Source organism: Delphinapterus leucas, chromosome 2 (genome assembly GCF_059928025.1).
Source record: "Delphinapterus leucas isolate spDelLeu-1000000601 "Yukka" chromosome 2, BTC_Dleu_Yukka2, whole genome shotgun sequence".
Taxonomy (NCBI): domain Eukaryota; kingdom Metazoa; phylum Chordata; class Mammalia; order Artiodactyla; family Monodontidae; genus Delphinapterus; species Delphinapterus leucas.
The window spans coordinates 11,676,132-11,690,763 of record NC_143130.1 but is presented as its reverse complement, the minus strand read 5'-3'; positions in this window follow the sequence as shown (position 1 = coordinate 11,690,763).

The window sequence follows — 14,632 nt, the reverse complement described above, 5'->3', positions numbered from 1 at the left end:
TTCAAGGATGAGAGTAAAAGGAAGACATATTTTTCAAAATAATAAATAAAAACTGGAGCATATTTTACCAATGGGACCTCACTAAAGAGAGGTACTGGGGCTTCCCTGGTGGCGCAGTGGTTGAGAGTCTGCCTGCCGATGCAGAGGACATGGGTTTGTGCCCCGGTCCGGGAAGATCCCACATGCCACGGAGAGGCTGGGCCTGTGGGCCATGGCCACTGAACCTGCATGTCTGGAGCCTGTGCTCCACAACGGGAGAGGCCACAGCAGTGAGAGGCCCACGTACCACAAAAAAAAAAAAAAGAAAGAAAAAGAAGAGATGTACTGTACACATCAGAATGATAATTTGAGATACGAGTATTAAGATTTGCCTCTTTTAGTATGTGTAGCATACTTCAGTAATCTTTAAAGTCACTTATGTTTCCATATAACAGGAACAAATAAAAAATAAAACTTGAAAATGATATCATTTTCAATAGTGCAATCAATATAGGCTATCTAGGAATACATCTAACAAAAGGTGCATAATTCATAGGCTATTATAAAACATGATTAAAAGACTTCAGCTCTTAAATAAACATGGGAATCAATCTAAACAAGCAACTGTAAAACTGTTAAAAAACTGACAATTATACTGATGATGATGTTTAATTTATACTTTAAAAAAATCAAGGGACAATTAATCTTAGACTCCACTAGCATATAAATAAGGAGGGGATGATTGAAATAATATTTTCTGGGGCATTGTGATTGTTCTGAAGAATGGGGAAGGGAAAATATTCATTATTTTTAGAGTTATTAAAGATAAATATTTAAACACATAAGGTAAACGTTAAAAATAGCATGTATCTTTCAAAACTTATAGAAGAAAAGGTTACAAGAAAGAAGAAGAAAAAGTCTAAACAAAGAAAAAGGGTCAAAGAAAAATCAAACTAAATAAAAAGGGCAAAGTATGAGAATACAAATAAATCTAAATGTATCTAAATGTATCAGAAATCACAATCAATATAAATGAACTATTAATGTAAATCATTACATTAACAGTTTAAAGGAGCAAAACTGTGATTATTCCAAAAGATTCAAAATGAAAAATAAATGAAAGTGCATGATAAAATTCAGCAATCATTCATGGTCAAAATTTATAGCAACTAAAAACTAAAGGAAATATATTTAAACTAAAAAAAAGGTCTACAAAAATCCTACAGCAAATCCGACCATATTGAAGTATTAAAATAATTATCTTTATATTCAACAATAAGACCCAAATGCTCACTGGGACCATTTCATTTCAAAATTGTACTAGTCAGCTTAGCCATCACAATAAGAATAGAAAAAGGAATAAAAGGTGTAAGGGTTAGAGATGAAGAAACAAAAATGTAGTTTTTTGCTGATTACCTACCTAGAAAATCCAACTAAATTCATCTATTCTTAAACTTAATAAAGCAGTTGGTAAAATTGCTATATGTAAGATCAAGCTAAGTTAACTTTGTACTTGAGCATATGAAGAAACTGGAATTCTCCTTCTTTGCTGAGTAAAGAGTAAAATTTTACAACCATTCTGACAAACTATTTCCCTTCATCTACCAAGCTAAATACATGTAAACTCTGTAACCCAGAAGTTTCCCTTCAACACATACAGGTATAATTAAGGTATAATTAAGGGAAATAAGTGCTTATGTTCCTCAAAAGATATACAAGAATGTTTTTAGCTGCTTTATTCATAATATAAAAAACTGAAGGAGAGGAACCAAGATGGCGGAGTAGAAGGACGTGCTCTCACCCCCTCTTGTGAGAACACCAGAATCACAACTAGCTGCTGGACAATCATCGACAGGAAGACACTGGAACGCACCAAAGATACCCCACATCCAAAGACATAGGAGAAGCCACAATGAGGCGGTAGGAGGGGCTCAATCACAGTAAAATCAAATCCCATAACTGCTGGGTGGGTGACTCACAGACTGGCGAACACTTATACCACAGAAGTCCACCCACTGGAGTGAAGGTTCTGAGCCCCACGTCAGGCTTCCCAACCTGGGGGTCCAGAAACGGGTGGAGGAATTCCTAGAGAATCAGACTTTGAAGCCTAGTGGGATTTCATTGCAAGACTTCGACAGGACTGGGGGAAACAGAGACTCCACTCTTGGAGGGCACACACAAAGTAGTGTGTGCATCGGGGCCCAGGGGAAGGAGCAATGACCCCAGGGGAGACTGAAACAGACCTACCTGCTAGTGTTGGAGGGTCGCCTGCAGAGGCAGGGGGTGGCTGTGTCTCACCGTGAGGACAAGGACACTGGCAGCAGAAGTTCTGGGATGTACTCCTTGGCATGAGCCCTCCCAGAGTCTGTCATTGGCCCCACCAAAGAGCCCGGGTAGGCTCCAGGGTTGCGTTGCCTCAGGCCAAACAACCAACAAGGAGGGAACCCAGGCCCACCCATCAACAGTCAAGAGGATTAAAGTATTACTGAGCTCTGCCCACCAGAGCAACAGTCAGCTCTACCCACCACCAGTCCCTCCCATCAGGAAACTTACACAAGCCTCTTAGGTAGCCTCATCCACCAGAGGGCAGACAGCAGAAGCAAGAACTACAGTCCTGCAGCCTGTGGAACAAAAACCACATTCACAGAAAGATAGAAAAGATGAAAAGGCAGAGGGCTATGTACCAGATGAAGGAACAAGATAAAAGCCCAGAAAAATAACTAAGTGAAGTGGAGATAGGCAACCTTCCAGAAAAAGAATTCAGGATAATGATAGTGAAGATGATCCAGGACCTTAGAAAAAGAATGGAGGCAAAGATTGAGAAGATGCAAGATATGTTTAACAAAGACCTAGAAGAATTAAAGAACAAATAAACAGAAATGAACAATACAATAACTGAAATGAAAACTACACTAGAAGGAATCAATAGAATAACTGAGGCAGAAGAACGGATAAGTGACTTCCGGGAAGTCTCTTGGAAGACAGAATGGTGGAATTCACTGCTGCAGAACAGAATAAAGAAAAAAGAAAGAAAAGAAGTGAAGACAGCCTAAGAGACCTCTGAGACAACATTAAACACAACAACATTTGCATTATAGGGGTCCCAGAAGGAGAAGAGAGAGAGAAAGGACCCGAGAAAATATTTGAAGAGATTACAGTCAGAAACTTCCATCGGGCTTCCCTGGTGGCGCAGTGCTTGAGAGTCCGCCTGCCGATGCAGGAGACACGGGTTTGTGCCCCAGTCCGGGAAGATCCCACGTGCCGCGGAGCGGCTGGGCCCGTGAGCCATGGTTGCTGAGCCTACGCATCCAGAGCCTGTGCTCCACAACGGGAGAGGCCACAACAGGGAGAGGCCCGTGTACCGCAAAAAAAAAAAAAAAACTTCCCTAACGTGGGAAAGGAAATAGCCACCCAAGTCCAGGAAGTGCAGCGAGTCCCATACAGGATAAACCCAAGGAGAAACACACCGAGACCCATAGTAATCAAATTGGCAAAAATTAAAGACAAAGGAAAATTATTGAAAGCAGCAAGGGAAAACCGAAAAATAACATAAAAGGGAACTCCCATAAGGTTAACAGCTGATTTCTCAGCAGAAACTCTACAAGCCAGAAGGGAGTGGAATGATATACTTAAAGTGATGAAAAGGAAGAACCTACAACAAAGATTACTCTACCCGGCAAGGATCTCATTGAGATTCGATGGAGAAATCAAACGAAAGCTGGAGTAGCAATACTCATATCAGATAAAATAGACTTTAAAATAAAGAATGTTACAATAGACGAGGAAGGACACTACATAATGATCAAGGGATCAATCCAAGTAGAAGACATAACAATTATAAGTATATATGCACCCAACATAGGAGCACCTCAATACATAAGGCAAATGCTAACAGCTATAAAAGAGAAAATGGACAGTAACACAATAGTAGTGCGGGAGTTTAACACCTCACTTACACCAATGGACAGATCATCCAAAATGAAAATAAATAAGGAAACAGAAGCTTTAAATGACACAGTACACCAGATAGATTTAATTGATATTTATAGGACATTCCATCCAAAAACAGCAGATTACACTTTCTTCTCAAGTGTGCACGGAACATTCTCCAGGATAGATCACATCTTGGGTCACAAATCAAGCCTCAGTAAATTTAAGAAAATTAAAATCGTATCAAGCATCTTTTCTGACAACAACGTTATGAGATTAGAAATGAATTACAGGGAAAAACACGTAACAAAACACAAACACATGGAGGCTAAACGATACATTACTAAATAACCAAGAGATCACTGAAGAAATCAAAGAGGAAATCAAAAAATATCTAGAGACAAATGACAATGAAAACACGACGGTCCAAAACCTATGGGATGCAGCAAAAGCAGTTCTAAGAGGGATGTTTATAGCTATACGAGACTACCTCAAGAAACAAGAAAAATCTCAAATAAACAATTTAAACTTACACCTAAAGGAACTAGAGAAAGAAGAACAAACAAAACCCAAAGTTAGCAGAAGGAAGGAAATCATAAAGATCAGAGCAAAAATGAATGAAATAGAAACAAGGAAAACAATAGCAAAGATCAATAAAACTAAAAGCTGGTTCTTTGGGAATATAAACAAAATTGATAAACCATTAGCCAGACTCATCAAGAAAAAGAGGGAGAGGACTCAATAAATTTAGAAATGATAAAGGAGAAGATAAAATAGACACCGCAGAAATACAAAGCATCCTAAGAGACTACTAAAAGGAACTCTATGCCAACAAAATGGACAACCTGGAAGAAATGGATAAATTCTTAGAAAGGTATAACCTTCCAAGACTGAACCAGGAAGAAAGAGAAAATATGAACAGACCAATCACAAGGAATGAAATTGAAACTGTGATTAAAAATCTTCCAACAAACAAAAGTCCAGGACCAGATGGCTTCACAGGTGAATTCTATCAAACATTTAGAGGAGAGCTAACACCCATCCTTCTCAAACTCTTCCAAAAAATTGCAAAGGAAGGAACACTCACTTTTCATGAGCTTATTTGCAATTTATAAATCTTGTCCGGTGAATTAAGTGTTCAAATATTTTACTCATTTCTAATGAATTTGTCTTTTCATTATTGATTTGTAAGAGGTCTTTATATATTGTGGATGCAAGTTCCATTATCAGATATATGTTTTGAAAATATTTCTCCATCTTTGGATTACCTATGTAAGTGTCACTTTTAAGGAGGAATTTTAAAAAATTTTGATAAAGTGCAGTTTAACAGTTTCCTCCTTTGTGGTTCATAGTTTTTGCATCTTACCTAAGAAATCTTAGTCTAACATAAAGTCAGGTTTTCTCCTAGAAGTTTTAATCTTTTCCATTAACATCTATGATGCATTTTGAGTGGATATTTGTGTTTGGTGTGAGATTTGAGTCTTGTGTTTTGCCTGTGATACCCAGCTACTCTAGTGTGACTTATTGAAAAGACTATCGTTTTCCCCATTAAATTGCCTCAATGCCTTTTCCAAAAATCAATTAACCCGACATTTATGGGTTGATATCTGGAATTTCTATTGTGTTCCATCGATTTGTATGTCTATTCTTACTCTAAACACATTCTTGACAAATGTAGCTGTGTAATAAAATCTGACACTATGGAGAATAGGTCCTCCACTTTTGCTCTTCCTCTTTGAAATTGTGTTGGCTATCCTAGTTTGTTTCTTTGTTTGTGTGGTATGCGGGCCTCTCACTGTTGTGGCCTCTCCCATTGTGGAGCACAGGCTCCGGACGCACAGGCTCAGCGGCCATGGCTCACGGGCCCAGCCGCTCCGCGGCATGTGGGATCTTGCCAGACCGGGGCACGAACCCGTGTCCCCTGCATCGGCAGGCAGACTCTCAACCACTGCACCACCAGGGAAGCCCCCTTTTTTTTTTTTTTTTTTTTTTACATTTCTATATATTTTAGAATCTTCTCCAATTTCTACAAAAAAGCTGCCTAGGATTTTGAATGGGGTTGCAATGCATCTACAGATAACTCAAAGCAGAACAATAGCTAGCCTTTAATCCATGAATATGGTATGTGTCTCTATTGATTTATGTCTTCCTTAATCTTTCTGAGCAAAATTTTGTAGCCTCTGGCATACAAGTCTTGCACATATCTCGTTAAATTTATCTTGAAGTATTTCACATTTTTGATGCTATTATAAATGGTACTTAAATTTTTTAATTTCCAATAACTCTTTTGCTAAAATACAGACATTCAGTTAATTTTAAATTTTTAATTTTCTTGTTTTTATGTACCGTCACTTATTCCTTTTCTTTTTTTTACATCTTTATTGGAGTATAATTGCTTTACAATGGTGTGTTAGTTTCTGCTTTATAACAAAGTGAATCAGTTATACATATACATATGTGCCCATATCTCTTCCCTCTTGCGTCTCCCTCCCTGCCTCCCTCCCTATCCCACCCCTCTAGGTGGTCACAAAGCACTGAGCTGATATCCCTGGGCTATGCGGCTGCTTCCCTCTAGCTCTCTATTTTACATTTGGTAGTGTATATATGTCCATGCCACTCTCTTGCTTTGTCACAGCTTACCCTTCCCCCTCCCCATATCCTCAAGTCCGTTCTCTAGTAGGTCTGTGTCTTTATTCCTGTCTTACACCTAGGTTCTTCATGACATTCTTTTTTCTTAAATTCCATATATATGTGTTAGCATACGGTATTTGTTTTTCTCTTTCTGACTTACTTCACTCTGTATGACAGACTCTAGGTCAATCAACCTCATTACAAACAGCTCAATTTCGTTTCTTTTTATGACGGAGTAATATTCCATTCTATATACGTGCCACATCTTCTTTATCCATTCATCCGATGATGGACACTTAGGTTGTTTCCATCTCCGGGCTATTGTAAATAGAGCTGCAGTGAACATTTTGGTACATGACTCTTTTTGAATTATGGTTTTCTCAGGGTGTATGCCCAGTAGTGGGATTGCTGGGTCATATGGTAGTTCTATTTGTAGTTTTTTAAGGAACCTCCATACTGTTCTCCATAGTGGCTGTACCAATTCACATTCCCACCAGCATTGCAAGAGTGTTCCCTTTTCTCCACACCCTCTCCAGCATTTATTGTTTCTAGATTTTTTGATGATGGCCATTCTGACTGGTGTGAGATGATATCTCATTGTAGTTTTGATTTGCATTTCTCTAATGATTAATGATGTTGAGCATTTTTTCACATGTTTTATGGCAGTCTGTATATCTTCTTGGAGAAATGTCTATTTAGGTCTTCTGCACATTTTTGGATTGGGTTGTTTGTTTTTTTGTTACTGAGCTGCATGAGCTGCTTATAAATTTTTGAGATTAATCCTTTGTCACTTGCTTCATTTGCAAATATTTTCTCCCATTCTGAGGGTTTTCTTTTGGTCCTGTTTATGGTTTCCTATGCTGTGCAAAAGCTTTGAAGTTTCATTAGGTCCCATTTATTTATTTTTGTTTTTATTTCCATTTCTCTAGGAAGTGGGTCAAAAAGGATCTTGTTGTGATTTATGTCGTAGAGGGTTCTGCCTATGTTCTCCTCTAAGAGTTTGATAGTTTCTGGCCTTACACATAGGTCTTTAATCCATTTTGAGCTTATTTTTCTATATAGTGTCAGGGAGTGATCTAATCTCATACTTTTACATGTACCTGTCCAGTTTTCCCAGCACCACTTATTGAAGAGGCTGTCCTTTCTCCACTGTACATTCCTGCCTTCCTTATCAAAGATAACTTGACCGTATGTGCATGGGTTTATCTCTGGGCCTTCTCTCCTGTTCCATTGATCTATCTTTCTGTTTTTTTGCCAGTACCATACTGTCTTGATTACTCTAGCTTTGTAGTATAGTCTGAAGTTAGGGAGCCTGATTCCTCCAGCTTCGTTTTTCATTCTCAAGATTGCTTTGGCTATTTGGGGTCTTTGGTGTTTCCGTATAAATTGTGAATTTTTTTGTTCTAGTTCTGTGAGAAATGCCAGTGGTAGATTGATAGGAATTGCATTGAATCTGTAGATTGCTTTGGGTAGTAGAGTCATTTTCACAATGTTGATTTTTCCAATCCAAGAACATGGTATATCTCTCCACCTGTTTGTATCATCTTTAGTTTCTTTTATCAGTGTCATAATTTTCTGCATACAGGTCTTTTGTCTCCTTAGGTAGGTTTATTCCTAGATATTTTATTCTTTTTGTTACAGTGGTAAATGGGAGTGTTTTCTTGATTTCACTTTCAGATTTTTCATCATTAGTGTATACGAATGCGAGAGATTTCTGCATTAATTTTGTATCCTGCTACTTTACCAAATTCATTGATTAGTTCTAGTAGTTTTCTGGTAGCATCTTTAGGGTTCTCTATGTATAGTATCATGTCATCTGCAAACAGTGACAGCTTTACTTCTTCTTTTACGATTTGGATTCCTTTTATTTCCTTTTCTTCTCTGATTGCTGTGGCTAAAACTTCCAAAACTATGTTGAATAAGAGTGGTGAGAGTGGGCAACGTTGTCTTGTTCCTGATCTTAGTGGAAATGCTTTCTGTTTTTCACCATTGAGGACAATGTTGGCTGTGGGTTTGTCATATATGGCCTTTATTATGTTGAGGAAAGTTCTCTCTATGCCTACTTTCTGCAGGGTTTTTATCATAAATTGGTGTTGAATTTTGTTGAAAGCTTTCTCTGCGTCTATTGAGATGATCATATGGTTTTTCTCCTTCAATTTGTTAATATGGTGTATCACATTGATTGATTTGCGTATATTGAGGAACCCTTGCATTCCTGGAATAAACCCCACTTGATCATGGTGTATGATCCTTGTAATGTGCTGTTGGATTCTGTTTGCTAGTATTTTGTTGAGGATTTTTGCATGTATGTTCATCAGTGATATTGGCCTGTAGTTTTCTTTCCTTGTGACATCCTTGTCTGGTTTTGGTATCAGAGTGATGGTGGCCTCGTAGAATGAGTTTGGGAGTGTCCTCCCTCTGCTATATTTTGGAAGAGTTTGAGAAGGATAGGTGTTAGCTCTTCTCTAAATGTTTGATAGAATACGCCTGTGAAACAGTCTGGTCCTGGGCTTTTGTTTGTTGGAAGATTTTTAATCACATTTTCAATTTCAGTGCTTGTGATTGGTCTGTTCATATTTTCTATTTCTTCCTGATTCAGTCTTGGCTGGTTGTGCATTTCTAAGAATTTGTCCATTTCTTCCAGGTTGTCCATTTTATTGGCATAGAGTTGCTTGTAGTAATCTCTCATGAGCTTTTGTATTTCTGCAGTGTCAGTTGTTACTTCTCCTTTTTCATTTCTAATTCTATTGATTTGAGTCTTCTCCCCTTTTTCTTTGATGAGTCTGGCTAATGGTTTATTAATTTTGTTTATCTTCACAAAGAACCAGTTTTTAGTTTTATTGATATTTGCTATTGTTTCCTTCATTTCTTTTTCATTTATTTCTGATCTGATTTTTATGATTTCTTTCCTTCTGCTAACTTTGGGGTTATTTTGTTCTTCTTTCTCTAATTTCTTTAGGTGCAACGTTAGGTTGTTTATTCGAGATGTTTCTTGTTTCTAAAGGTAGGATTGTATTGCTATAAACTTCCCTCTTAGACCTGCTTTTGCTGTATCCCATAGGTTTTGGGTCATTGTGTCTCCATTGTCATTTGTTTCTAGGTATTTTTTGATTTCCTCTTTGATTTCTTCAGTGATCACTTTGTTATTAAGTAGTGTATTGTTTAGCCTCCATGTGTTTGTAGTTTTTACAGATCTTTTCCTGTAATTGATATCTAGTCTCATAGCGTTGTGGTCGGAAAAGATACTTGATACAATTTCAATTTTCTTAAATTTACCAAGGGTTGATTTGTGACCCAAGATATGATCTATTCTGGAGAATGTACCATGAGCACTTGAGAAAAATGTGTATTGTGTTGTTTTTGGATGGAATGTCCTATAAATATCAATTAAGTCCATCTTGTTTAATGTATCATTTAAAGCTTGTGTTTCCTTATTTATTTTCATTTTGGATGATCTGTCCATTGGTGAAAGTGGGCTGTTAAAGTCCCCTACTATGAGTGTGTTACTGTCAATTTCCCCTTTTATGGCTGTTAGTATTTGCCTTATGTATTGAGGTGCTCCTATGTTGGGTGCATAAATATTTACAATTGTTATATCTTCTTCTTGGATCGATCCCTTGATCATTATGTAGTGTCCTTCTTTGTCTGTTCTAATAGTCTTTATTTTAAAGTCTATTTTGTCTTATATGAGAATTGCTACTCCAGCTTTCTTTTGGTTTCCATTTGCATGGAATATCTTTTTCCATCCCCTTACTGTCAGTCTGTATGTGTCTCTAGGTCTGAAGATGGTCTCTTGTCGACAGCATATATATGGGTCTTGCTTTTGTATCCATTCAGCTAATCTGTGTCTTTTGGTGGGAGCATTTAGTCCATTTACATTTAAGGTAATTATCGATATGTATGTTCCTATTCCCATTTTCTTAATGGTTTTGGGTTCGTTACTGTAGGTCTTTTCCTTCTCTTGTGTTTCTTGCCTAGAGAATTTCCTTTAGCACTTGTTGTAAAGCTGGTTTGGTGGTGCTGAACTCTCTCAGCTTTTGCTTTTCTGTAAAGGTTTTAACTTCTCCATCAAATCTAAATGAGGTCCTTGCTGGGTAGAGTAGTCTTGGTTGTAGGTTTTTCTCCTTCATCACTTTAAATATGTCCTGCCATTCCCTTCTGGCTTACAGAGTTTCTGCTGAAAGATCAGCTGTTAACCTTATGGGGATTCCCTTGTGTGTTATTTGTTGTTTTTCCCTTGCTGCTTTTAATATGTTTTCTTTGTATTTAATTTTTGACAGTTTGATTAATGTGTGTCTTGGCGTGTTTCTCCTTGGATTTATCCTGTATGAGACTCTCTGTGCTTCCTGGACTTGATTAACTATTTCCTTTCCCATATTAGGGAAGTTTTCAACTATAATCTCTTCAAATATTTTCTCAGTCCCTTTCTTTGTCTCTTCTTCTTCTGGAACCCCTATGATTCAAATGTTGGTGCGTTTAATGTTGTCCCAGAGGTCTCTGAGACTGTCCTCAGTTGTTTTCATTCTTTTTTCTTTATTCTGCTCTGCAGTAGTTATTTCCACTATTTTATCTTCCAGGTCACTTATCCGTTCTTCTGCCTCGGTTATTCTGCAATTGATCCCATCTAGAGTATTTTTAATTTCATTTATTGTGTTGTTCATCATTGCTTGTTTCATCTTTAGTTCTTGTAGGTCCTTGTTAAATGTTTCTTGCATTTTGTCTATTCTATTTCCAAGATTTTGGATCATCTTTACTATCATTATTCTGAATTCTTTGTCAGGTAGACTGCCTATTTCCTCTTCATTTTTTAGATCTCGTGGGTTTTTATCTTGCTCCTTCATCTGCTGTGTTTTTCTGTCTTCTCATTTTGCTTATCTTACTGTGTTTGGGGTCTCCTTTTTGCAGGCTGCAGGTTTGTATTTCCTGTTGTTTTCCGTGTCCACCCCCAGTGGCTAACGTTGGTTCAGTGGGTTGTGTAGGCTTCCTGGTGGAGGTGACTAGTGCCTATGTTCTGGTGGATGAGGCTGGATCTTGTCTTTCTGGTGGGCAGGTCCACGTCTGGTGGTGTGTTTTGGGGTGTCTGTGGACTTATTATGATTTTAGGCAGCCTCTCTGCTAATGGGCGGGGTTGTGTTCCTGTCTTGCTAGTTGTTTGGCATAGGGTGTCCAGCACTGTAGCTTGCTGGTTGTTGAGTGAAGCTGGGTGCTGGGGTTGAGATGGAGATCTCTGGGAGATTTTCACCGTTTGATATTATGTGGAGCTGGGAGGTCTCTTGTGGACCAGTGTCCTGAAGTTGGCTCTCCCACCTCAGAGGCACAGCACTGACTCCTGGCTGCAGCACCAAGATCCTTTCATCCACACAGCTCAGAATAAAAGGGAGAAAAAGTAGAAAGGAGGAAAGAAAGAAAGAAGGAAGGAAGGGAAGAAAGAAAGGAGGTAGGGAGGGAGGAAGGAGGGAAGGAAGGAAAGAAAGAAGATAACATAAAGTTATTAAAATAAAAAATAATTATTAAGAAAAAGATTTCTTTTTAAATGAAAAAACAAAACAAAAAAAACGGACGGATATGACCCTATGACAAATGGTGGAAGCAAAGCTATACAGACAAAGTCTCACACAGAAGCATACACATACACACTCACAAAAAGAGGAAAAGGGGAAAAAATCATAAATCTTGCTCTCAAAGTCCACCTCCGCAGTTTGGGATGATTCGTTGTCTATTCATGTATTCCACAGATGCAGGTACATCAAGTTGATTGTGGAGCTTTAATCCGCTACTTCTGAGGCTGCTGGGAGAGATTTCCCTTTCTCTTCTTTGTTCTCACATCTCCCGGGGCTCAGCTTTGGATTGGGCCCCGCCTCTGTGTGTAGGTCGCCGGAGGGCGTCTGTTCTTCGCTCAGACAGGACGGGGTTAAAGGAGCAGCTGCTTCGGGGACTCCGGCTCACTCAGGCCGGGGGGAGGGAGGGGTACGGATGCGGGGCGAGCCTGCGGCGGCAGAGGCCTGTGGGACGTTGCACCAGCCTGAGGCGCGCTATTCGTTTTCCCCGGGGAAGTTGTCCCTGGATCCCGGGACTCTGGCAGTGGCGGGCTGCACAGGCTCCCCGGAAGTGGGGTGTGGGTAGTGACCTGTGCTCGCACACAGGCTTCTTGGTGGCGGCAGCAGCAGCCTTAGCATCTCCTGCCCGTCTCTGGGGTCTGTGCTTTTAGCCGCGGCTCGCGCCCGTCTCTGGAGGTCCTTTAAGCAGCGCTCTCAATCCCCTCTCCTCGCGCACCAGGAAACAAAGAGGGAAGAAAAAGTCTCTTGCCTCTTCGTCATGTCCAGACTTTTCCTCGGACTCCCTCTCAGCTAGCCGTGGTGCACTAACCCCCTGCAGGCTGTGTTCACGCCGCCAACCCCAGTCCTCTCCCTGTGCTCTGACCGAAGCCCGAGCCTCAGCTCCCAGCCCTGCCCGCCCCGGCGGGTGAGCGGAGAAGCCTTTCGGGCTGGTGAGTCCCGGTCGGCCCTGATCCTCTGTGCGGGAATCTCCCCGCTTTGCCCTCCGCACCCCTGTTGCTGCGCTCTCCTCCGCAGCTCCGAAGCTTCCCCCCTCTGCCACCCGCAATCTCCGCCCGCGAAGGGGCTTCCTAGTGTGTGGAAACCTTTCCTCCTTCACAGCTCCCTCCCACTGGTGCAGGTCCCGTCCCTATTCTTTTGTCTCTGTTTATTCCTTTTTCTTTTGCCTTACCCAGGTAGCTGGGGACTTTCTTGCCTTTTGGGAGGTCTGACGTGTTTTGCCAGCGTTCAGTAGGTGTCCTGTAGGAGTCGTTCCACGTGTGGATGTATTTCTGGTGTATCTGTGGAGAGGAAGGTGATCTCCGCGTCTTAATCTTCCGCCACTTCCCTTTTCTTCTCCTTATTCCTTCTTTGATATTCTTCCTTTCCTTATTAAGATTTGAGTTTCTGACCTGTATTATTTTCCTTATCTCTAAAGAACTTCCTTTAACAGTTCTTACAAGACTGGTCTACAGGGAACAAATTCCCTCCATTTTTGTTTGAGAAACTTTTTTTTTTTTTTTTGGCTGATGCCTCACGGCATGCAGATTAACTCCCCAACCAGGAATTGAACCCACTCCCCCTGCAGTGGAAGCACAGAGTGTTAACCACTGGACCACCAGGGAAGTCCTAACATTCAGTTAATTTTATGTATAGATCTTGTCTCCTGGGACCTCGCTAAACTTATTGGTTCCAGTAGCTTTATTGTAGCTTCTTTTGTATTTTCTACATAGAAATCATGTCATCTATAAAGACAGTGTTACTTTTTTCTTTCTAATCTGAATGTATTTGTTTTTTCTTGTGTTGCTGTACTGGCAAAAATACCTCAGTAAATTGCTGAAAAGAAATAAGAGCAAACATCTAGTCAGAGAGAAAGCAGTCATTCTTTCAGCATTGAAATGTTAGCTGTTAGTGTGGGTTTTTGTTTTTAATCAATGCCTTTTATCAGATTAAAGGTGTTCTCTTTTATTCTTAGTTTGCTAAAAGTTTTTACTGTGAATGAGTGTTGACTTTGTTCAAATGCTTTTTCTGGTTCTACTGAGATGATCATATTTTTTTTCTTTTTTTAATCTGTTAAAATGGTGAATTACATTGATTTTCAAAAGCTAGAGTAACTTTGCAGTTCTGGGTTATATCTTTCTTAGCATAATATATTATCCTTTTTATATAGTGCTAGATTCAAATTGCTAAAATTTTCTTAGAGACTGTTACATATATTTTCATAATAAATTTTGGTCAGTAGTGTTCTATCTATTCTGATAATGTCATCTAGTTTTGGTATCATGTTAACTTGGCCTGATAGAATGAGTTAGAAAATATTCCCTTTGCTTCTATTTTTCCGGAAAATTGTGGGTAGAATTTGTGCTGTATTTCCTTAAATTTTTTTTTTTTAGAATTAAACGATGAAGTCGTCTCAGTCTGGAGTTTTCATCATGGAAAGGTTTTTAATCACCAGTTCAATTTTCTTTATAGATATAGGAATATTACCTAAATCTTCTTGAGTGAGTTCTGATAGTTTATATCTTTAAAGCAATTTGTACATTTCATCTAGGTTGTTA